General features: G+C 41.0%; 1 protein-coding gene across 2 annotated transcripts in view; it reads right to left on the bottom strand.

Annotated features, from left to right (window-relative positions):
• The window catches only part of PIP5K1B (phosphatidylinositol-4-phosphate 5-kinase type 1 beta), a 340526-nt gene extending 317181 nt beyond the window's left edge, over positions 1-23345 (bottom strand). For both annotated transcript variants that reach the window (XM_021064629.2, XM_021064626.2), the window contains exon 1: positions 23283-23345. The gene's annotated coding sequence lies outside the window, so the exon portion shown is untranslated. The remainder of the gene's footprint in view (positions 1-23282) is intronic.
• Positions 23346-23548: the final 203 nt, after the last annotated feature.

Raw genomic sequence — 23548 nt, 5'->3', positions numbered from 1 at the left:
AATTACAATTCCTGTCAGAGAAATATAAATAAAATGCTTATCTTCTCCCCCTTACTATTTACTCCAGAGTCACAGGTTTAAGGAGCTTCTGGAAGAATTCCAACTTGAGACTAGTTCACAGGAGTCCCTGAAAGATGAGCAGAAAGAGCTGAAAGTCATCTCCCTCACTCCCCAGCCTCCTTTACCCATGTAATTCAAAATTCTGCAATTTGCTTATTATGAAATACTTCCTGAAATACAGGCAATCCTTTAAAGCAAAGAGCAAAATTCTAGCATGATCACTTTTTTTTACAGTGTGACTCTATCTCAGAGCAATTCCATAGCTGTGTGAGCCCTGTGCACCAGGCTAAATTCAAACTTGGCGAGATCCAGATCACACACTACAACCTTGGAGCCTTAATTTGGAACCCTGGGGCTGGCTTTTATGCCAATTCAAACTCAAACCACATTCAGCACTTTTACCACCTTAGTTTTTCTCGTTTTTATTTTTGTTTTTGTTTTTTTCAGCCTGGAGGCATATGGAATTCCAAGGTTAGGAATCAGATCAGAGCCATGGTTGTGACCTATGCAGCAGCTGCAGCAACGCCTGATCCTTTAACCCACTGCCCTGGGCCAAGGACTGAACCTGCGTCCTGGCACTACAGAGACGCCATTGATCCCGCTGCACAACATCGGGAGCTCCATGCCACCTTCTTCTTTCTTTTTCTTTTTTATTAGAGTATAGTTGGTTTACGGTGTTGTGTCAATTCCTGCTGTACAGCATAGTGACCCAGTCATACATACACACACACACACACACACACACACATTCTTTTTCTCATACCATCTTCCATCATATACTACCCCCAAAAGACTGGACATAGTTCCTTATGCTATACTGTAGCACCCCACTTCAATTGCATTATCTTCCCCTAATTCAGGCTGTCTGCCTGGCTCTCCTATCTATGGTAAACTCCTTGAAGGCAAGGAATCTGTTTTTGCTGTTGCCGCCCTATCCCACACCCCCACTCTGAAGGTTACCTCTTTTGTCCTTAGCACCTTACCAAAAGCTTTGCACATGAAAAGTGAAAGGTCACATTTACTTAGTTCCTACTACCTACATTCACTAATCCTCTCAAGAATCTATTGAAGGGGCACCATTAAGTAAACAAAGAGACTGGATCTTGGACCCTGTCCATTGTACACAAGGCAATGGGGGTTCAGGTTCACTTCTCCTCACTTTCCCCTGCAAAATAAATGCATCCTATCCAGACATCAGAAATACCACAAGTCATGCTGGTAGAATAGATAGTCATACACTGATGTTATTGAAAATTTTACAATTTCAATACGGAACTTCCATATACCTGGGCATATGGAAGTTCCCAGGCTAGGAGTCAAATCAGAGCTGCAGTTGCCAGCCTATACCACAGCCACAGCAACACCAGATCTGAGCCACATCTGCAACCTATGCCGCAGCTTTCAGCAATGCCAGATCCTTAACCCATTGAGCAAAGCCAGGAATCAAACCTGCATCCTCATGGATACTAGTCAGGTTCTTAACCTGCTGAACCACAATGAAAACTGAAATATTACAACTGTTAGACATCAAGGGTTCAAAAACAGTGTGTAAGATTCCAAATCAGCATCCAAACATGAACCATGACCCTTGAAACTAAACTATCACACATATTATGAAGGATCCATAGGCATGTGCTAAAGGTAACTTTCCAATGATGGTGAGTGAGGTCATATCAACTTACTTGTTAATGATTGAAGGGTAAGTAAGGAGGAGCAGCTTTCAGCTATGACTGCAAGAAAAGTGCCCCAGCCCAGGCCCATCTCAGGGGTAATCCTTTCTCCTAAAAAAAAAGGAGATATATAGCAGCAACTTGCTGAATATAAAACATGCAAGAAGTCCACTATTCCTCTTTCTGTTTTTATTCTAGTTGCATTGTATCTGTATTTAGTGTATACATAAAATGGGTAGGGCTCATTTTAAGGACCCAGTGAAATCCTTGGAATTTATTGCCCAGTTCCAATACAACCTGAGATGACAAGCTCAGGAGTTCTCTCAAGGTCAAATCCCACAATGACTCCTATGGGCTTACTGAATTCTCTGCTTTTCTGGAACCTAGTCGGATGTGATAAAGTGTGATATGGGTGAACAATGGAGAAATTTGATTTTATTTATGGAATTTAAAAATGTAACTGGATATGAGCTATGATAATAGATCTAAAACCTTCTTTGAAGTAAACTTCGAATCCAAAAATAAATCTCATCTGCTGATACTGGCTCTCTTTTCGGGAACAGATGTTCGTTCTAATTAGTCTTTTTTTTTTTTTTTTGAGTTTTTTGTTTTAAGTCACTCACTTTTTCTTTTCTTTTCTTTTTAGGGCCACACCCAAGGCATATGGAGGTTCCCAGGCTAGGGGTAGAATCCGAGCTGCAGCTACGAGCCTACACCATAGCCACAGCAACAAGGGATCCAAGCTGCGTCTGCGTCCTACGTCTGTGACCCCAGCTCACAGCAACACCCACCAAGAGAAGCCGGGGATTGAACCTGTATCCTCATGAATACTAGTCAGATTCGTTTCCACTGAACAATGATGGGAACTCCGGTTCTAATTAGTCTTGAGGAGTATTTCTTCAATTGCCTCAACCTCACCTTTCCTGGAAGCAGAGTGGACCATCACTGGTATCCCAGTTCCTGGCTGTTGGTATCAGGTGCTCCAAATCTTGTTGACTCTGCATATTATGTTCTAGATCTTAGGATATCCTTTCTCATGTGACTTACATTCTCTCATATTCTCTATTATATTCATATACAGCATACCAAGTAAACAATAAAAAGTTAAACAAAAAGCACATTGCACAAAGTACTCCATGCTTTCTCATCCTTATCGGGGTACTTGATTATAAACTTTCATTATCTGTATTGTTTCAAGTTATTTTACCTAGGATTTTTTTCATAGTGTTTTATCTGCAAATAATAGAATATTGTTATGAACTATTATAGTTCATTTAATTATTGCCCCAAATGTTAGATAATGAAGTTATTTTTAGTCTTTCATTATTAAAATTAACATTGTTCTAAAAAGATTTTGAGAGAAAAAAGAGGAATTATGGAATCAAAGGATATCTTCCCCAGTATGGCTTACCCTTCAGGAAGTATGTTGAAGGGCACCAATGCTCCTGATCACATGCAAGTATTTCCAATTTTACACAGCCACACACCAACACTGTAACTTACTTTAACTAACTTTTAAACTCAGTTTACCTCAAGTTGTATTTCTTTTATCACTACTATGGATAATTATTTTCATACACCTTGGTCTTTCTCATGGTGTAAAAATGACAGAACTTAACCTTTGGCCATTTATCCAAATAAAGGCTAATTGTAACACTGAAACATAATATGTGTGTCTTATACATTCTGGATACTAACGTGTGTGTGTGTAGCTATGGATAATGAGAGTTTCCCCATTTCATTCTTTTTTCTTAAAGTATTCACTTTATAGGAGTTCCCTTCATGTCACAACAGAATCAAATCTAACTAAAACCCATGAGGATGTGGGTTAGATCCCTAGCCTTGCTCAGTGGGTCAGAGACCTGGCATTGCCCTGAGCTGTGGTGTAGGTCACAGATACGGCTTGGATCCAGCACTGCTGTGGTTGTGGCATAGACTGGTAGCTGTAGCTCTGATTAGACTCCTAGTCTGGGAACCTCCGTATGCCGTGGGTACGGCCCTTAAGAACAAAAGTATTCATTTTATAATATAATTTCTTAAAATAAACATATTAAGAAATTATCTTCTTTTTGTATTTTGCTAAGTAAGTTAGAGATTAATACCTTCCCAAAATAAACATACTTTTCTCTACACAATCAATATAAATCAATGTATTTTTTAAAATTCTTCAGAATTTTTTAAATTTTTTTCCACTGTACAGCATGGGGACAAAGTTACACATACATGTATACATTCTTTTTCCTCCCATTGTTCTGTTGCCATGTAAGTATCTAGACATAGTTCTCAATGCTGCACAGCAGGATCTCATTGTAAATCCATTCCATGAGCAATAGTTTGCATCCAATAAGCCCAAGCTCCCGATCCCTCCCACTCCCTCTCTCCCCCGCTGGGCAGCCATAAGTCTATTCTCCAAGTCCATGATTTTCTTTTCTGTGGAAATGTTCATATGTGCTGTATATTAGATTCCAGGTATAAGTGATATCATACGGTATTTGTCTTTCTCTTTCTGACTTATTTCACCCAGTATGAGAGTCTCTAGTTCCATCCATGTTGCTGCAAATGGCATTATGTCATTCTTTTAATGGTAAATTAATAATTTATACTTACTCTTCAATGAGCATTTAAAAATATATAAAACTTAAGTAAATAGGAAAAGTTCTTTTAGGAAAAACATACCTTACGATAACCTATAATGGAAAAGAATCTGAAAAAGTATATGTGTATACATATATATAATTAAATCACTTTCCTGTATTTGTGAAACATTGTAAATCAAGTGTACTTCAATTAAAAAAGAAAGTTATAAAAAGCTGAAGATATTTAGATATCTAGTATCTCTAGTCATCCAAATATTTTATTTTTTTATTTTATTGTGTTGATTTACAATGTTGTGCTAGTTTCAGGTATAGGGTAAAGTGATTCAGATATACATGTGCATATATCCATTCTTTTTCAGATTCTTTTTTCATATAGGTTATTACAGACCATTGAGTGGAGTTCCCTGTGTCAAACAGTAGGTCTTTGTTGGTCATCGACTTTACATATAGTAGTGTGTATACATTAATCCGAAACACCTAACATCCAAAATATATATATATATATATATATATATATATATATATATATATTGCTTTTTAGGTCCACACTCACGTGTATGGAGGTTCCCAGGCTAGGGGGCCAAATGGAGCTACAGCTGCCAGCCTACGTCACAGCTCACAGCAATGCTGGATCCTTAACCCACTGAGAGAGGCCAGGGATCGAACCTGCAACCTCATGGTTCCTAGTCGGATTCGTTTCCACTGCGCCATGATGGGAATGCCCCAAAATATTTTAAATTCGAGTTAAAATTTTCCTTTTAAATTCCTTACCTCTCCTTAGGCACCACCTCCACACAGTCTCCTAATATATCCTTGAAATTATTCATAGCTAAGAAAGACAATTATTTTTTGTCCTTTTGTCTTTTTAGGGCTGCACCCAAGGCCTATGGAGGTTCCCAGGCTAAGGGTCCAATCAGAGCTGTAGCAGCCAGCCTACACCACAGCCACAGTGACACAGGATCCAAGGTGTGTCTGTAACCTATACCACAGCTCACAGCAGTGGTGGATCCCTGGCCCACGGAGCAAGGCTAGGGATCGAACCCACATCCGCATGGATACTAGTAGGGTTTGTTAACTGCTGAACCATGATGGGAACTCTAGGAAAGACAATTTTTTACTGGTGGTTAAACATAAGAATTTCATAAACATAAGAAGCTATCAGTAGCAGTGCCGTGAATTAGCATCTCTAAGGAGATGCTAACTTAACTACACACAACTTAACTACTGTCCCAGCCAACTAATCACCTTAAGGAAGGTACAAGTTAGTATGGTAAACACACATACTTCCCCCTGTTCACAGAGGACTTCATTTCCATACCAGTTCCTTCATTTAAACCTTCCCAGACCAGCAAGATGCTCTTAGCTTCAAAACTCTTCTTAAAATACTCCCACTTCGCAGTGGTTAATGAATCCGACTAGGAACCATGAGGTTGCGGGTTCGGTCCCTGCCCTTGCTCAGTGGGTTAACGATCCGGCGTTGCCCTGTGCTGTGGTGAAGGTTGCAGACGCGGCTCAGATCCCGCGTTGCTGTGGCTCTGGCATAGGCCGGTGGCTACAGCTCCGATTGGACCCCTAGCCTGGGAACCTCCATATGCCGCGGGAGCAGCCCAAAGAAATAGCAAAAAGACAAATAAAATAAAATAAAATAAAATAATTACAAAATTATGGCTATATGTCCCATTCTGTACAATATATACTGTTGCTTATCTATTTTATACCTAGTAGTCTGAACCTCTTAATCCCCTATTCCCATCTTGCCCCTTGCTCTTTCCCTCTTTCTACTGGTAACTATTGACTTTTTTTCTCTATCTGTGAGTCTGTTTCTGTTTTTTGGTAAGCCACAAGGGAAGTCCAAGTCTGTTTCTGTTTTGTACATACAATTGTTTTTATTTTTTAGACTCCACATGTAAGTGATAACATACTTAAAGTTATTTGTCTTTCCTGGTCTGACTTAATTTCATTAAGCATGTAACTCTCTAGGCTCATCCACTTAGTTGCAAATGGCAAAATTTCATTCATTCTTTTTTATGGTTAAATAATATTCCACTCTGTGTGTGTGGGGGGGTGTGGGGGGGTTTGTGTGTGGGGGGGGTGTGCGTGTGTACACACACACATAACCATATATTTGTCCATTCATCTGTTGATGGCTATTTAGGTTGCTTCCATAGCTGGGCTATTGTAAATAATGCTGGTAAATGAAGAATGGGGTGCACGTATCTTTTCAACTTCACGTGTTGTTGTCCCCTCCCCCCCGCGCCCCCAGATATATACCCAGGAATAGAACTGCTGGATCATATGGTAGTTCTACCTTCAGTTTTTTGAGGAACCTCCAAACTGTTTCCATAGTGCCTATACCAATTTACATTCCCACCTTTTCTCCGCCAACATTTGCTACTTGTAGACTTTTTAATGATAGCTATTCTGACAGATGTGAAGTGATATCTCATACGGTTTTGATTTGCATTTCACGGATGATTAGTGATGTTGAGCATCTTTTCATGTGCCTGTTGGCCATCTGCATGTCTTCTTTGGAAAAATGTCTATTCAGGTCTTCTGCCCATTTTTTAATCAGGTTGTTTTTGATATAGTTTAGATATTAACCCCTTATTGTATGTATCATCTGCAAATATTTTCTCCCATTCAATAGGTTGTCTTTTAGTTTTGTCAACAGTTACCTTTGCTGTGAAAAAGCAGGGTTTTTTTTGTTTTGTTTTGTTTTTTTTAGGGCTGCACCCACAGCATATGGAAGTTCCCAGGCTAGGGGTCAAATCAGAGTTACAGCTGCTGGCCTACAACACAGCGAAGCAATGCAGGATCTGAGACGCCTCTGCGACCTACACTACAGCTCATAGCAGTGCTGGATCCCTAACTCACTGAGCAAGGCCAGGGATAGAACCCAAGTCCTTATGGATATTTGTCAGGTTCATCACCGTTGAGCCACAAACGAAACTCCTTTTTTTTTTTCTTTTCTGTGAAAAAGTTTTAAAGTTTAACTAGGTCCCATTTTCTTGTTTTTGCTTTTATTTATTTTGCCTTATGAGACAGATCCAAAAAAACATTGCTATAATTTATGTCAAAAGACTGTTCTACCTATTTTCTCCTCTAGGAATTTTATGGTTTCAGGTCTGACAGTTACATAATCCGTTTTGAGTGTATTTTTGTATAGAGTGTGAGGAAATTCTTTAATCTCATTCTTTCACAGGTAGCTGTCCAGTTTTCCCAGTACCACTTATTGAAGTCTGTTCTCCATTGTATATTCTCACCTCCTTTGTCATAGATTAATTGACCAGCCTTCTTTTTCTTTAACAAGTAAACATGAGTTTTGCTTTCTTCAACAAACCTCCACATCCAAGATCCACCTCTTTTTAAAGATCCAAGTATGCTGCTCTCCTCATCCACACCAAGTGTGTGTTTAAATTCTGGAACTCTGATCAGACAGACTCTAGCAAAGAATCCCACTTGCATGCTTGGCCTCTGGGGATCAGGGAGGAGACTTATTTCATGGCAACCCCATCACAGTAGATGCTACATCCTTTGCTTAGATCTGCTTACCCATGGGCTAAAAAAGTGGTTGTCTGGAACCTGATCCCTTCTGAAATTGCTGTGAAATAAATTCTCTAACGTTCCCTATGCTTTTGTTCTAAGGACCATCATTCCAATCTAGCCTCACAACATGTGTCTGAACTAGGCCAGGAACCAGGGTACAGATTCTCATTCCATGGATGAAAACAAAAAGGCACAAAAGAGGTCAAGCCACTCGGCCAGAAGTCATCAAAGTGTCAGAAGAGGGGCAGAATGAGACAGAATCTCTGCTTCTAGGGCCATATCTCTCACTGAACCCAGCTTCAGCCCACGCAAATGTATGTGAAACAATATTTAAAAATACAGGAAGTGCAATCCAATGAAACCTGGAGATGAACTCTGCTTGTAATAAACCATGGTAAGTATAGGGAAGCTACCCAAAGATACATTCTCTTCCTTTGAAAGTTTCAAATTGTGAGTATGATAAATGGTAAGAATTCTGTACTGGTTTTGTGGACCTTTTTGGTAACTAAGTTTCTTTTTTGTTTGTTAGAGAGACAGAACATTCTAGCCACAAACATAGGTAAGCAGGCACTTTCAATTTAGTTCAAGGTACCTCAATTGCTGCAAATCCTCAGAGAACTTTGAGTTGTTCACCCTTTCACCTTATTCTTCTAAAGGAGGAGAAAAATAAACAAAGAGTAACAGTAATAGAAGCGGTTAATATGTAGAAGACACTGGAGCTGTTAGGCTGGGTGGGAAACATGGAGTGAAGACATGGTCCTGGCTGTCAGAACTCCACCTCTGTGGCAAGAGAAGCTGAGAAAAAATGAAAGGTCAGCCTCAAGCGAAAGTTCGATGAGAGTGACAAGAGCAAGAATGCCAAAGGGAGTGTGCACCTAGGAGACCCCTCCTGGGCCCGTGTGGGGATCAGAGGAGCCTTCCAGAACAGTGGGACACGTGTGGTGTTGTGAAAATCTGATGCCATTTCCCTAAACAGAGAAGAAAACAGAAGATTCAGTAAGAGAAAAAAAATGGGGAGTTCCCGTAGTTGCACAGTGGAAACAAATCTGACTAGGAAGCATAAGGTCTCAGGTTCAATCCCTGGCCTCGCTCAGTGGGTTAAGGATCTGGCATTGCCATGAGCTGTAGTGTAGGTCGTAGACGAGGCTCGGACCCCACATTGCTGTGGCTCTGGCGTAGACCAGCAGCTATAGCTCTGATTAGACCCCTAGCCTGGGAACCTCCATGTGCTGCGGGTGTGGCCCTAAAAAGAAAAAAAAAAAAAAAATGGAATGAGCCAAGGCATAATGAAACAAAGGTGCAAATAAAGACAAGGGAATGATATTGGTTCTCGGTCAGACATGTTCTCTTTTTAGTCTACAAACCCTTCCAGGGAAGTCTCATCTGATCTCATGGCTTTAATCTTTGGCGAGAGACCCTGACCCTGTCCCCATCTCGGGTCTCTCTCCTCACAGCCACACCCACCCGGCTATCCCAGAGGCATGGCAAATGCATGTTCAAAACTGGAATCATCACCCCAGCCCTCCCGCCTCTGCCACCACATACATGTTGCCTCTTCTCTGTACTCAGTTGATCATCATTCTCCAATCTCTCTGGCTACTCAAGCCAAAGCCAAAGAATTGTCATTATCTATCTTCTGTTCCCTCCAATCCACATGCAAGTAGTCACCACAGTTCATACTCCTAAGTCTCAAACCTGACCACCCTTCCCCATCCTTACTACCGTAATTCAGGTCCTCATCACCTCCTTGTAGCTACAACATCTTCCACAACCTGTCTCCCTGTCTCTAGTCCCTTTCCCTTCACATGCACCTACAAACCATAGCTCATGCTGCTAGTCTAACAAAAGCATGAGCTATTTATTTTGTTGCCCATGAAAATCTTCTAGTTGTTGCTTCCCTGCTTACAGAAGAGAAGTTCAAATTCCTTTGCACATCTGACAAGTCCGTGGTCTGGCTCCAACACACCTCTCCCAGCCCTATTTCCCTTCATGCATGTGTACTCTACTTTTTATCAGATTATATAGCTCCAAAACACACTGGGAACATTTATGACTTCATGTCTTCTTATATGTTATGTTTGGTACAGAGTAAGTGTTTAAGAAATGGTACTTGCTGTCACTACTACACTATTACAAGGGTGACAATGATACCAACAGCAATGACCACGATGACCACGATGAATGGTTAACGAGGGCTAAACTGTAACCAAATTATGGGACTAAACTGAGCGACCAAACCAATTCATTTAGATTTCAGACAGAGCAAAGCATTTAAGGATTTGGGGGCATTGATGGTGATGAAATTATCATCTCAGGTAGGAGGTATGATAACTGACTAAAGCAAGAGGAAGGTGCAGGAGCCATATGGGAAGCTGCTGCAAAAGTCCAGGTAAGAGGCATTCAATGTCAGAAATACAAATGAAAATGGAAGAGGACATTTTTAAAAATTCCTCAGGACTTGGTTCACTGCACAGAAAGATGAGCAAAATTGAAAGACTGCTAAAAATTGAAAGAAGGTTTCAAAAACCTGAGGATATCTTTGATGAAAATCTAGAATTTGGGAAGGGAGGTGGATTCAGGTAATTCAAAGGGTCACATACAGACTTCAGAATATAGGTATACTTTGCAGACAGGTAAAAGCTGGGGCTCAGAAGAACAGATAAGGGGGGCTAAGAGAGAGTGAGGCACGCATGATTAAATTGTTCTAAATGTTACAGACCAAAAACCAAGACATGGAAAAAAAGACTAAAATTTGGCCACGAACAAGGCTGCTCATTGGGAAAGGAATCTGAAGGAGGAGGAAGGCAAGAAGCCAGGAATCAAACCTGCATCCTCATGGATACTAGTCGGGATTGTAACCTGCTGAGCCACTACAGAAACTCCCTAGACTGTTAACATTTTAGAAAGGAAGGGGGAGCTAGGAAGGTGAAGATGAGACAGTGTGGCTTAAAATAATTTATTCGTTCATTCAACAAATGATAATGGAGAGCTGTGCTGGACACTTTCTGGGTGCTGGGGACACTGCAGCCAATACAGCAAGTCCCCTTTTGGAAGTTCCCTTTCCAGTGAAGGAGGCAGAAATGAAGAAAACAATAAAAAGAGATCCTCAGGGAGTGTGGCGACTATCTCTTAAGCTGCCAGGCGCACCTGGAAGATGCTTCACACTCAGTTCTAAAATGCTGCCAGAAGTCTCCTGACATATGTGGAAAGTGGCTCTTACTCTACACAGTTTGCACAAAATGAAATGATGCAGCATGTTTACATGATAAACTGCCACGTAGGAGAGGAAGTTTCTGAGAAACTGCAAAACTAAACAGTGAAGCCCAACTCCATACAGATCTGAAAAGCTACATTTCCATTTTATCTTTTCATAAACAAACATAAGCCAAAAGTCATGTTTCTCTCTTAACCCTCGGCATGAGAGACTGATGTCCCATTTTCTATAAATCTTCACCACTCTGTCTCAACTACATGTCTTGGGAAAAACAATAAAAGGGCATCATTTAAACAGAGCTTGCCAAAGCAATGATGCCTCTGTTTGTTTCCATCTGAAGAATTCATAAGCCCAAGAGCAGCCTGGTTCACATCACCTCTTAAAAATAAGTTAAATTTGGAGTTCCCATCATGGCTCAGCAAAAACGAATCTGACTAGTATCCATGAGGATGCAGGTTCGATCCCTGGCCTTGCTCAGTGGGTTAAGTATCCAGTGTTGCTGTGAGTTGTGGTGTAGGTCACAGACGCAGCCTGGATCTGGTGTTGCTGTGGCTGTGGTGTAGGCTAGTGGCTACAGCTCCGATTCAACCCCTAGCCTGAGAACCTCCATATGCCCCAGGGGCAGCCCTAAAAAGACAAAACAAAAACAAAGTTAAATTCTTCATATTCACCCTGTTTTTTGGTAGGTGCTGAAATTAGTTTTTCAATGGAAGATGGACATCAGAAAACTTAAGAGAAATTTCTATGCAATTTATCCAATGGAATGTGAAATATCTTTGGTAATCTATACTCTCTAAAGGTAAAAAAAAATGTAAAAATGAAACTTTCCCCAAATATCCATAAACTACTACTTTTTTCATAAAATGCATTATAAAAATATAAAAATTTAAAAAAATGATTATCTCAGCCCAAAAAGTAGCACTTTATTTAACTGAAGAGCCCAAAAATAAGACAAGTTTAAAAAAAAAATGCTTCCTTATTGGACAATGAATTAAATGAGAAAGAACTGATGCTTGTTTGCTTGAGACCGCTTTTTTCCTTCTTAAAAAAAATTTCAAGTCAATGCACAAGATGAGTCTATTTGGGAAACACAGTTCAGACCATATGGGGTGCTACCTGGCACCTAAGTTCACAACAGAGTTTCAGCAGCAAACAAAGAGTGAAGGTTTATCACTGCCAAAAGCCATAGAAAATGGGCCAAAAAAAATAAATAAATAAAACTGAGAAAAGGTAGATAAAAGATATTTCAAAAATAGCAATGCAAAGTGGGGCCATTTGGTACAGGGCAAAGAGCAGTCTATCCTTGAATGAATCTGAAAGTTATAACTTTTTTTAAGTTTCATCGAAGCATAGTTTGATTTACATGGTTGTGGTAACTTCTGCTGTACAACAAAGTGATTCAGTTATACATGTACATACATCCATTCTCTTCCAGATTCTCTTTCCACATATCATCACTGAATATTGGGTAGAGTTTTCTGTGCTATGCAGCAGGTCCCCACTGGCCAATCATTAGTTATCACTTTATTATGGCATAAGAGACACTCTATGCTGAATGATCTTTTAAAGAAGCAGGGAAGGTTGTGGCAACTTGGGGGAAATTTTATACACAAAAAATTGGCTACAATAAATTTTGATACTTAAGCAAATCCTTAACTACCGGGAAATTTATTCTAGAAGTAAATCAGTCTGCCCCAAAGTTCTGAGTAAGCAAGAGTTCCCTGTTTTAAGCTCCCTTCATTTTGTGCTTGAACAGCCTATTAAAATTGGCAGGCTTGGTGTCTCAATGAATTTCAAGCAGAAAAAAAAAAAAAAAAAAAAAAAAAAACCCTGCTGTCAAACTGTTCTTGACATGTTTTTTAAGTGAGGGTAATTTTTTTCCTACAGTACTCTTTAGGTTCTCACTAAAATAAATTAGTATGAACTATAGGGTGAGCATTCCATGAAAATATGTAGCCATGCCCCAGTTTAAAGGTCACATTTCATCATTGTAGGTTATTTATCCTGTATAATAGACAGGGCGGCCTTATGAGTTAGTTACCTTCCCCCAACGTCAAGTTCTATCAGATGCCTACTCCCCAAATTTCACAATGCATTTTGACATTAATTAAAACTTTGCAGCAGGAACCTTATGGGGTTAACTCACAACCCTTCCTGAACCCACAGGGATGGAAAGAGCACTGGATGAGGAGTTACGGGTAGCTCCTCAACAAAGGCACACCTCTGGTCTGAGCTTCTGCACAGCAGCACTGGAGGGCACAATAGAATAGATTCATGTTTTCCAAACTGCAGGTCTCAGCCCATCATGGGGAGCAAAACCAATATAGTGGATCATAATCAGTGTTTAGTAGAGGCTGGAGGTGGAATCAAACATATCAGAAAATACTAGAAATATCTCATGTAGTATAGACAAGTATTATTCTATGAAACCATTATCTTGGATAGATTATTTTTATGTCTATGTCTGTTATTGGCTTTTAACATACAATGTGCTTCTTAAAGGAAGTTGGCCATAAAGGGTTGTGCAATGGACTGAATGTGTCCCTCCACCTCAATTTCATTTGTTGAAATCTTAAGCCTCAGTGTGACAGTATTAGAAGATGGGGCCTTTGGGAGGTAACTGGGCTATGAAGGTGGGGTCCTTATGAATGGGGTTAGTGCTCTTATAAATGGGACCCCAGAGAGCTCTCTTGTCCTCTCTCCACCATATTAAGACACGATGAGAAATCAGTAGTCTGCAACCCGGAAGAGGGTTCTCTGACCATGCCAGCACCCTCATCTCAAACTCCCAGCCTCCAGAACCATGAGAAATAAGTTTCTGTTGTTTGCAAGCCACCCAGTCTGTGTTACTTTGTTTTAGCAGCCCGAACTAAAACAGTTTGGTACTTATAGTTCAAGCGACACTGAGTAACTGAAAAAGTCAGGTGCAAAGGTTTGATGCAAGCTTAGCTTAGGCTAATTTCTATTAACTAGTTTCTATTGGATTCCACAATCTTGTTCATCCTAAAGATACCTAGAGCATCGAAGACAGTGCTTTTAGCCTCCAAGTAACTCCATAATCAAAAACTGCTTCTCTCCTATCTAAACAGCAGTCTTGGGTTCCTGTTAGAATGAGTGAATTCACCTTGAGGATTTTGGGCGCTCTAAAAACTTGGTATTTGCTGTGGGTTAGGAAGGTCCCTAGGATCACACTGAAGTCTTCCTCCTGTGCCTGTGAGAGCAGCTAACGAGTTATGACCATGGCCTGACCATATTCCAAGAAACAAAAGCATCAAAGTAGGATGCTATTTGGAAGAACGAGTCCTCAAATTTTTGCAAGAGTTCCAAAGGCCACTGCCCTGGAGAGCCCCAGGGGCCAGAATGTGCCTGCTTTCTGAAGGGTGTGGCTGGGGTGAGAGGTAAGGCTCCAGCCAGCCAATTCTAGGGTCCCTTCCAGCCATTTCAACTATTCTGGCTGTGGTATGGATGATGGTGGAAGAGGGCCAGGATGGACTCAGGAGCCCAGGGAGGTTATGGTTAGAATCCTGAAGAGAGAATAAAAAGCTGGACTAGGAATCAGCAGAAATGATGAGAAGCATAAGGATGGAGGAGATAGCACACAAAATCAACAGAAATGGGTGATGAGTTAGATGTGATGGACGGAAAGGATGGAGCCAAGGATGGCTACCAAGTTTCTGTCTCCTGTGACGTCGAGGCTAGTGGCATCCATCACAGAGCTAAGCAATCCTGCAAGAGGAAGAAGTATGGAAAGTAAAGGTTAGGATTCTGGTCTTGGATATGAAAAATTTGAGATGCCTTTGAGATATCCAAGTGCAACATCAATGATGTAACCTAGAGTTCATATAGAGCCCTAGGTTAGAGATATAAATTTTACATTCACTTAGGCCTTTTTAAAACTTTTTTTTTAAAGGGGGGTTTTGGTTTTTTTTTCAAACCTTTTAAAAATGCTTTCTTCAAAACTACATTTAGAGGCACAACTGCATGAAGCAGAGGAAAGAATGTGGGCTTTAAAATCAGAAAAGCCAGAGTTGGAAACATCCGTTGCTGGCTCTGGGCCAATGAGCATGAACCTGGCCTATTAGGTTTCCAATACCTCTTCTCTCTGCGAGAATGCTACAGCCCACTTTAGGAATATGGTGAAAATGAAAATAAACAGCACTTGAGAAGTGCCTGGAAGAGAGAAAGTCCTCAGCAAAGTGGAGCCAGAATCAAGTTTGTACTTTTTTATATATTCCACAACACCTGGTACTGTCCTGGCTAAGGGGTCCATCAATATCTAGTCTATTGAAATGTCTTGAAATACTCAGAAATGTAGGTAAACCACTGTTTCCTCTTCCCTCTTCCTAGACAACCACTAGCTCTTGAAATCATTCCTCCACTTAGTATCCCACTGAAGCAACTCCCAAACATAAGCCATACATGGAGTGTGGCTTACCCCTCTTCACCCATATAATCTGATCCACCTCTCAGCCCTGGGAGTACCTATCACTTGGCAGGGCCAGTGACTCTCTGGAGCATTTTTTTTTTTTTTTTTTTTTTGCTTTTTAGGGCTGCACCCATGGCACATGTAAGTTCTCAGGCTAGGGGTTGAATTGGAGATACAGCTTACAGCCTACACCACAGCCACAGCAATGCAGGATCCGAGCCACATCTGCAACCTACACCACAGCTCATGGCAACACTGGATTCTTAATCCACTGAGCGAGGTCATGGATCGAACCCACATCCTCACCGATACTAGTTAACCACAACGGTAACTCCCCAGAGCCTTTTTTGTAGTAGTCCTGGATACGAAATCCAGTCATTATCAATTTGATCTCTTTTGACCCACAAGGATCTGAAAAAAGCCAAGACTGGTTTTATACCTCCTGCTGGTATTTCTGGTGGAGCACGCAGATGGCACCCTCTCCACACATCCCGACATTCACTTGGGAATACTAAGGAGGCTTAGCCTTTGAGCCATGGACTTAACATTTCCTGACAATATTGCATGTGCATTAGAATCAACTGGATGCCTGTTGACATTCAGACTGCTGAACCCCACCCCTGGAGTTTCTGACTCAGCTAGCTTGGGGTATAGTATGAGAATTTGCATTTCTAACAAGTTCTCAGGTGATGCTAATGCTGCTGGTCCAGGGGCCCCACCTGAAACCACTGCCCTGGCTTCTTCCCTGTGATGGGGCTATTGATATATCTCACATTTAAAGCAAAACCAGCTGAGGTTGGGAAGTTTCCACCTGGAGCATCATAGGATTTGCTTTGCATATTATCACCAAGATGTCTTAATTAAGAATTATATCTGGTTAAGATTTAGGTGCTTTTACCAGCCAGAATGGCTATCATCAAAAAGTCTACCAACAATAATTGCTGGAGAGGATGTGGAGAAAAAGGAACCCTATTACACTGTTGGTGGGAATGTAAATTGGTGCAATCACTGTGGAAAACAGTATGGAAATTCCTCAGAAAACTAAAAATAGAATGACCATTTGATCCAGCAATCCCTCTCCTGGGCATCTACCCAGAGAAAACCATGACTCGAAAAGACACATGTACTCCAATGTTCATTGTAGCACTCTATACAATAGCCAAGACATGGAAACAACCTAAATGTCCATCAACAGACGAGTGGATCAAGAAGAGGTGGTACGTATACACAATGGAATATTACTCAGCCATTAAAAGGAAAGCAATAACAGCAATTTTGGAGTGACATGGATGGACCTAGAAATTACCATGCTAAGTGAAGTCAATCAGGCAATGAGATACCAACATCAAATGCTATCACTGACATGTGGAATCTAAAAAAAGGACACAATGAACTTCTTTGCAGAACAGATACTGACTCACAGACTTTGAAAAACTTATAGTTTCCAAATGAGACAAGTTGGGGGATAAGGGGATACCCTGAGGGTTTGGGATGGAAATGCTATAAAATTTGGTTGTGATGATTGTTATACAATTATAAATGTAATACAATTCATTGAGTATTTAAAAAATAAAAAATAAAATAAATTTGTTTGGAAAAAAAAGATTTAGGTGCTTTTAGACCCCATTTTAGCAGTTTTGGAATGCTATGTTTTGTGCTTCATAACTTCTACCTCTCTGTTCTCTACTATTCATTTTTGCAGAAGTGAACAGGAAGGACTCTTTATGTAAACATACTGCTTCATACTCATGCCAGGACATAGTTACCTAAACAAGCACTGTTTCCTTCTCCTGGAGGACCTAGCTGTCATTCTCACGGAGCTGCCACAGCCAGCCTTTAACTAACCACTGTCTTCACAGCTCATCCTGCTTGGCTTGAATGAACTCAACAGTTCATCTTGATGGGATGGATGGAACCTATTCATTCATTTGTTTACATGTTTACTGAGCACCTACTATATGCCAAGCCCTTTTCTGAAAAACAGTTTTAAAGAACCATGACCCTTTCCCTCAAGGAGTTTATAATCTTAGGTTGAGTGTGAATTTGAGCAGAACTGATAAAAAACAAAATGAAATACATGAATCCATTGTGATAGGTAAGTATCCATTGTGACAGATGGAAAAAAAAAACATATGAAGAAGGTCCCCTTTAGGTTAGATGACCAGAGAAAGCCCCTGGAGGAGGTAACACTTAAATTTAGAGAAGCTGGAAGTCCATTCCCATCTGTGTACCCTGAGCCAAACATACTCTTAAGGCCACTCTGGGAGCTTTAAAAATGTTTATCTGCTACTTATAAACAATAAAAAGAGTAATACATTTCAGGCTTAGATTACTGTTTCTATTAAGGAAGAGAAAAAGCCATTCCTAGGCATACTGGTTAAAGCAAGCTGGAGGTCTGGTGAATAAATACAATTTATAATGTAAAATGAAGGATCACTGTCCACTTTTAAAAGTAGTGCTTATCAGCATGCCTAACTTTTCTAAAATAGTCTAGAAAATAATAATAAAATCCAAAAAATTATGAAACATCCCAAGGTTTGAAAGAGTGATATTCATGTAAATGCATAAATTGTTCAGTACATATTTACTAAATCCTCAGAACTTCCCAAACCATAGGGATGCCTAACCCTTCCCACTGACAAATATTAGCTAAACATCTATGATGCACTTACCACTTCCTCAAGCTGGTCATAGTTTTGCTTCTTTTCACTACTGCCATTTCGCTTCCTTACTCTGCCAACAAACATTATGACCAAATGATCGGAAGATCATGATGGTGGGCATAGGTTTTTGTTTTGTTTCTTTTTTTTCTTACGTGTGCTTTAGATCTTGAAAATCCACTACCCTACAAGTTGCATCTACTACATTTCTTGCACCAGTCTATGAAGCAAAGCAACACATTTTTACAGCTAGCTATCACTAGAACTTCCTGCAAACCTCTTGCTCAATATTACTGGATGGCCAAGGCCTAAATATCATCTTTATCTTTCAAAATGGATGGATTTTCAACAGCTCTGTGTCTTCAGCCCTAGAATTTTAGTTCCAATTCCAGATAATTATACTTTCTAGGTCTCTAGTGCCTGCAAACCCTTGTCTGAAGAACCTCAACTGGAAGACACATATGCCCACTTTTAGTGGAGCAATACTGAACAGGCAATGCTGTATAGTTCGTACCAATTTTACCACTGACTTTCTAAAACTCTTAGAGGAAACAAGTCTCAAGAATTTGCTCATCCACTGAATCAACTCCCCAAAACATACTGCACACCTACTGTTAATTCATCCCATAAACAATGCAGAAGACTTTCTACAAGAGGAATACATGGAGGTGTCCTTTCTAACACGTGTTTGTTTTAACTTAGAGTGATAATACCAGGGCACTACCAGTTGACTAGACCTATAACCATGTCTCAATTATTGCTTCAGGTCTTTCCAGGGGTAACCTAATTTGGGTAGGATTCCTGTGTTTTCCAGTGTCATCTCCTTTATATGCCTCTGAAGATGTTAGACAAAAGTGGATACAATTGAGAATGGAATACACAAAATCAAGCCTGTTTATACTGAAAGGAATCTGAATAAAATACTTCATCAATGGCACACAATTGTGATTACACAGTACTTCAAAAATGTCATCAATATTGATTAATGAGAACCTACTAAATAGCACAGGAAAATCTACTCAATAATTTGTAATAACCTATATGGGAAAAAAAGAATGGATATATTCACATGTATGACTGATTCACTTTGCTGTATACCTGAAATTAATACATTATAAATCATCTATAGTCCAATAAAATTAAATTTTAAAAAAGTCATCAATAGTTTAAGCTTACCATTTATTTTAAAAAAGAAAAATACTAAATAAAACAAAAGGCTAGGTTTCCTCCCTTCCTGATTTCCCTGGCATTTAGGAGGATTGCCATAGATAAGTCCACAAGTGAACAGCTGAGCTACATAATGTACAGTTCTAACTGGGCAGCTTCTAAAAAAAAAATAGAAGGACTCCTTCCAACTCCAGTTAATGTGCTTGATACAAAGGGAACATGTTTCTGCAACAAACACATTTAGAGCTTGGTGTTTTACAGAGTAACTAATGAAGGCTCAAGCCATAGAAAAATTTATTTTTCCAGGATATTACATGTTCTGACTCACCATTTTAACAGAAGTACAAGTAAAATGAAAATGCAAATTAAACGTATACGTGTTTATGACTTAACCAGTATATGACAAGGCTACTTTTGGCTTCTGGCTTTATTAACCAGGAAGAGAAGCCTGGAAAACCACCATACATTTGTATTTCTATTCAAGTAGTTCCCTCTCTCCAAGTACTGGTTGGAGCAAAGTATTAATTCTAAGTCCAGTAATACATATAAGCCAAGAGATCATAGTGAATGGATGAAAGAAGACATTGTATCCTTAATTATCTGCCTGAACAAGATTTTTTAAAAATACCATCTCACATGTGATTACTCATTAATAATTATTGCAAACAAATCTTTGTTAACGTCTATGATTTCTAGAAATCAAAAATGCACTTTCACCATAGAAACTCTGGCCAACCTTGAATAAAAGCTTTCTTAAGAATTCCGCATTAGCCATGGTCCTCCTTCTAAACACCTGTGCGACTGTGAGCGAGTCAGTTAACCTGTTCTGCAACCTGTTCAAGCCTGGGTTTCTTACCAATAAAAAGTGAGTCTCTGAACTAGTTAACATACGAATTCTTTGTAAGAAATCTACCTCAGTCCCCAATGGCTGAATCTGTTAATAATATTTAAGACCCATTCTAATTCTTTATCATCATTCCTCTAAACATAAAAAACATGACTTTGGGGCATATAGGAAGAAGCGTGTTAAGAGGTTTCTTAAAGGGAACAGAAACTAGATTGGTTTTGTTAATTAGGTTCCCCCTATGAAACCACCAGCCAGTATTAGCAGCTGCTGAAATTTACCCAAAGAGTGGTTGGTTTCTCCATCTCAAGACTTACTCTTTCATATAATGGCACAAGTCAACTTCTAGGAATGTATCTTTCAGCCAGTTACACATTACTAACAACAAAGGGTGGGGATGGGAGGCAAGCAAAAGAGCATTGCAGAGACTACATTTATACAAAGAAAAACTCTTCTTTATATGATGTATTCAGGAGAGCCATGATGGGCACCTGCACCTGCTAGGTTCAGGAGGCACCTTTTGTAGGTAAATTATCTTATGGATCAGCAGATACTGGGAATTTACACGATAAGATGCAGTCTATGTATTATGGCAGGTGTTTTCCTTATGAGTGATTTCACTCACCTCCTTCATTCAACAACTCTTTATTGAGTACTTTCTATATGCAAACCCCAAAGCTAAAGAATGAATAAATAAAGATGAGAGTTGATCATCTGGAATATTCAAGTTAATCCTGACGTTCATTTAAGAGTAGTTCAGCCCCTCAGAATATTTCCAAGTCAAAAAATAATACTAAACAATCTAGATGCTAAGCTCAAGTGCCCTTGGACTTTTTTTCCCTTCCATTACATGGTATGTGGTAAAAGGGGAGTAAATTACAGGTGTGGTAGGTAATTTGCTAAATCCCTTTAGTTAATACAGGGTGAAAAGTCTTCTATCCCCTAAAGGAAATAACATTGGCTCACAAATATATTGATAAGCATCGCAGACTGCTAAAACCAGAAAAAGCAAAGTAATTCCATACCAACCTCTTGTTTTACAGGTGAGAGACTTGAGGCTCAGAGGTGGTATGATCTGTTCCAGGTTATACAGCCAAAAAAGTGCCAGAACCAATACCCAGGTCACCAGCAGGCAGGCTTAACAGTCCCTAGTATACTGTACATGTTCTAGCCCATGACATGCCCTCAGTGCTAAAGGCATAATCCACAGAATGAAGGACTAGACATCAGGAACTCTGAGTTCTGGTCTTAGAAACATGATACCACAGAAAACTTGGATCACTTATCTAAGCCTCAGTTTCCTCATCTGTCGAAATGTGAACAGTAATTCATGGTGAAACAGTGCAGACCCCAATAAAGGCAGAGGTCTGGCCACAGTCAAAACATTATACAAGTACAGAACTGGTACTGGGTGAGGATAGCGGTGATGGAGATTTCAGAGAACCTGGCTCTGACTCTAATTATCCACTTGTAACCCTGAGATGTCACTGAATTTGTGAGCCTCCCATTCCTCCTGTGAACATGTGGTTAATAATCATTGCCCTGCTTCCCTCAGAAATGCTCAGAATTAAATGCTTTTCACTGTTCTCTGAAAAGCATTTACAAAGAGCAGGCATTGATGCAAATATAGGTATTCTTATCAAATCCTCTAGTCTTCTTAATTTGGACAAACATGTAACACAGTTTCATTACTTATTTCTTAACAGTTTCCCTTCTCAACTAAAAGGTCATTTACATCAGTCTCAGACTTACCAGTCTTCATAAGTCCCCAAAGAACGAACCATTTCCCTCAGCCCAGAGATCATGCATGATGCTTACTCAACTTCCCACTGGCACAGACCTGGCTGAGAAAGGTTTATTTCCAGGGCCTCCTTTCCGCTGGAAACACTCGGACAAAAGCTTCCATGAACACTATCCCACTTCATCACACTGGAGTGGTAATGAAACAAACCCTTTGGCTTTTCTCTACTCCGAACAACTGCGGAACACTTCAGCCTTTACACAGACCTAGACAGAGGTCTGAGTGGATGCTTTTCACAGGAGGGGCAACAAAGGTTCCCCAAACCCATGCTCAGCAGTACCAATGGGGAGACTGCTTCTTCTTTGCAGAAAACTAACACATTCTTAGGCCCAGCCCGCCATTCAAGGATCATCCATCCACCTTAGAGTTAGGGTGTCCAGCAGGCTGAGAATGTCATAGAAAAATAGTGGGGGGGGGGTAGTTCTGGTCTGCGACACTATCTTTAAAAAAAAGCATCACAGTAACCAGCATTTTCTTGCTGAGAGCCCTGATTTCAGTTGATCAAAAAAAACAATTCATCAGTCTATCCAAACAACTTCTCTGGAACAGGTTTCTCTCTAACCGCGACGGGTACCAGAGACTAGGGTGGGGGACGGTTAAGAATTGACAACAGGCTTATCTGCATAGATGAGCGATAAGCAGACATTTGTTGTCTCCCTGTTTTGACGATTCCTGGCATCGGTATGGCAAATCAAACTCCAGCATTCTCCCTCTCTGGTGCCCCCACCATCCCCCCGCCCCAACCCAGCTGTTGAAGTGTCACGTTGACGGGGCTGGGGGAACAGAAGCAGGGGAAACGCAGAAGTCTGTTGCTGCATTTAGACTGGAAACACACAGCACCTGTTCAATCCGGCCCCGGCGCCAGAACTGACCAGAACACCGAACTGCAAGCCCCTCTAGAGATCCCAGAGGCGCCTAACAAGTTCGCCCGCTGTATGATACCAAGGAGGGGTGGTGGGAGATTTCTCTGCAGCCAAACTCAACTGACTCCCCTGAAAAAAGGGAGGGGGCTCCTGCTTAACTGAATCCAGAGTGATGCTCAAGTGTCAGAGCGGCCCCAGGGGATCCGGGTGGTGAGCGGGTGGGTGCCCGCGGGGAGCGCGCAGCCGAGAGCCCCAGCGGAATGAAGGTCCTGCTTCGATGGCCACGCGCGCCTCCTCCAGCAGACCCCTAGCACGAGGCGGATAAAGTGCGAGCGTTGAGAGACCTCCAGGATTCATCGGAGACTTAGAGCCCCCAACCAGAGCCCAGACTGAGGGTCGTGGGAGGACGGGCCCGGCACGCGCAGGAAACTTACCTCACCCGGACAGCATTCGGGCGCCTCCGGTGTCGAGACCAGTTGCGCCACAGTCTGCAAGTTATTGGGACGTTGTCGCTTCCCCCAGGCGAAGAGAGAGCTGTGCAAGCAAGGGGCCGGAGGGTCCGCGGGGCGGGGCCCGGGCTGGGGCGCAGCGAGGAGAGCGGGCAGGTGCCGGGCCGGAGCCGCGGGTCCAAACTCGCCCCGGACGCGCCTCGGCGGTGGCGCGCGGCTGCGAGTGTGCAGTGCGCGCGCGCCGCGGCCGG

This window comes from Sus scrofa, chromosome 1 (assembly GCF_054392235.1).
Source record: "Sus scrofa isolate SSC_HxYL_T2T_F1_AM1 chromosome 1, Sscrofa_HxYL_maternal_Yorkshire_Landrace_v2.0, whole genome shotgun sequence".
In the NCBI taxonomy this organism is placed as follows: Eukaryota; Metazoa; Chordata; class Mammalia; order Artiodactyla; family Suidae; genus Sus; species Sus scrofa.
This window is presented reverse-complemented; position numbering and strand designations above follow the sequence as displayed.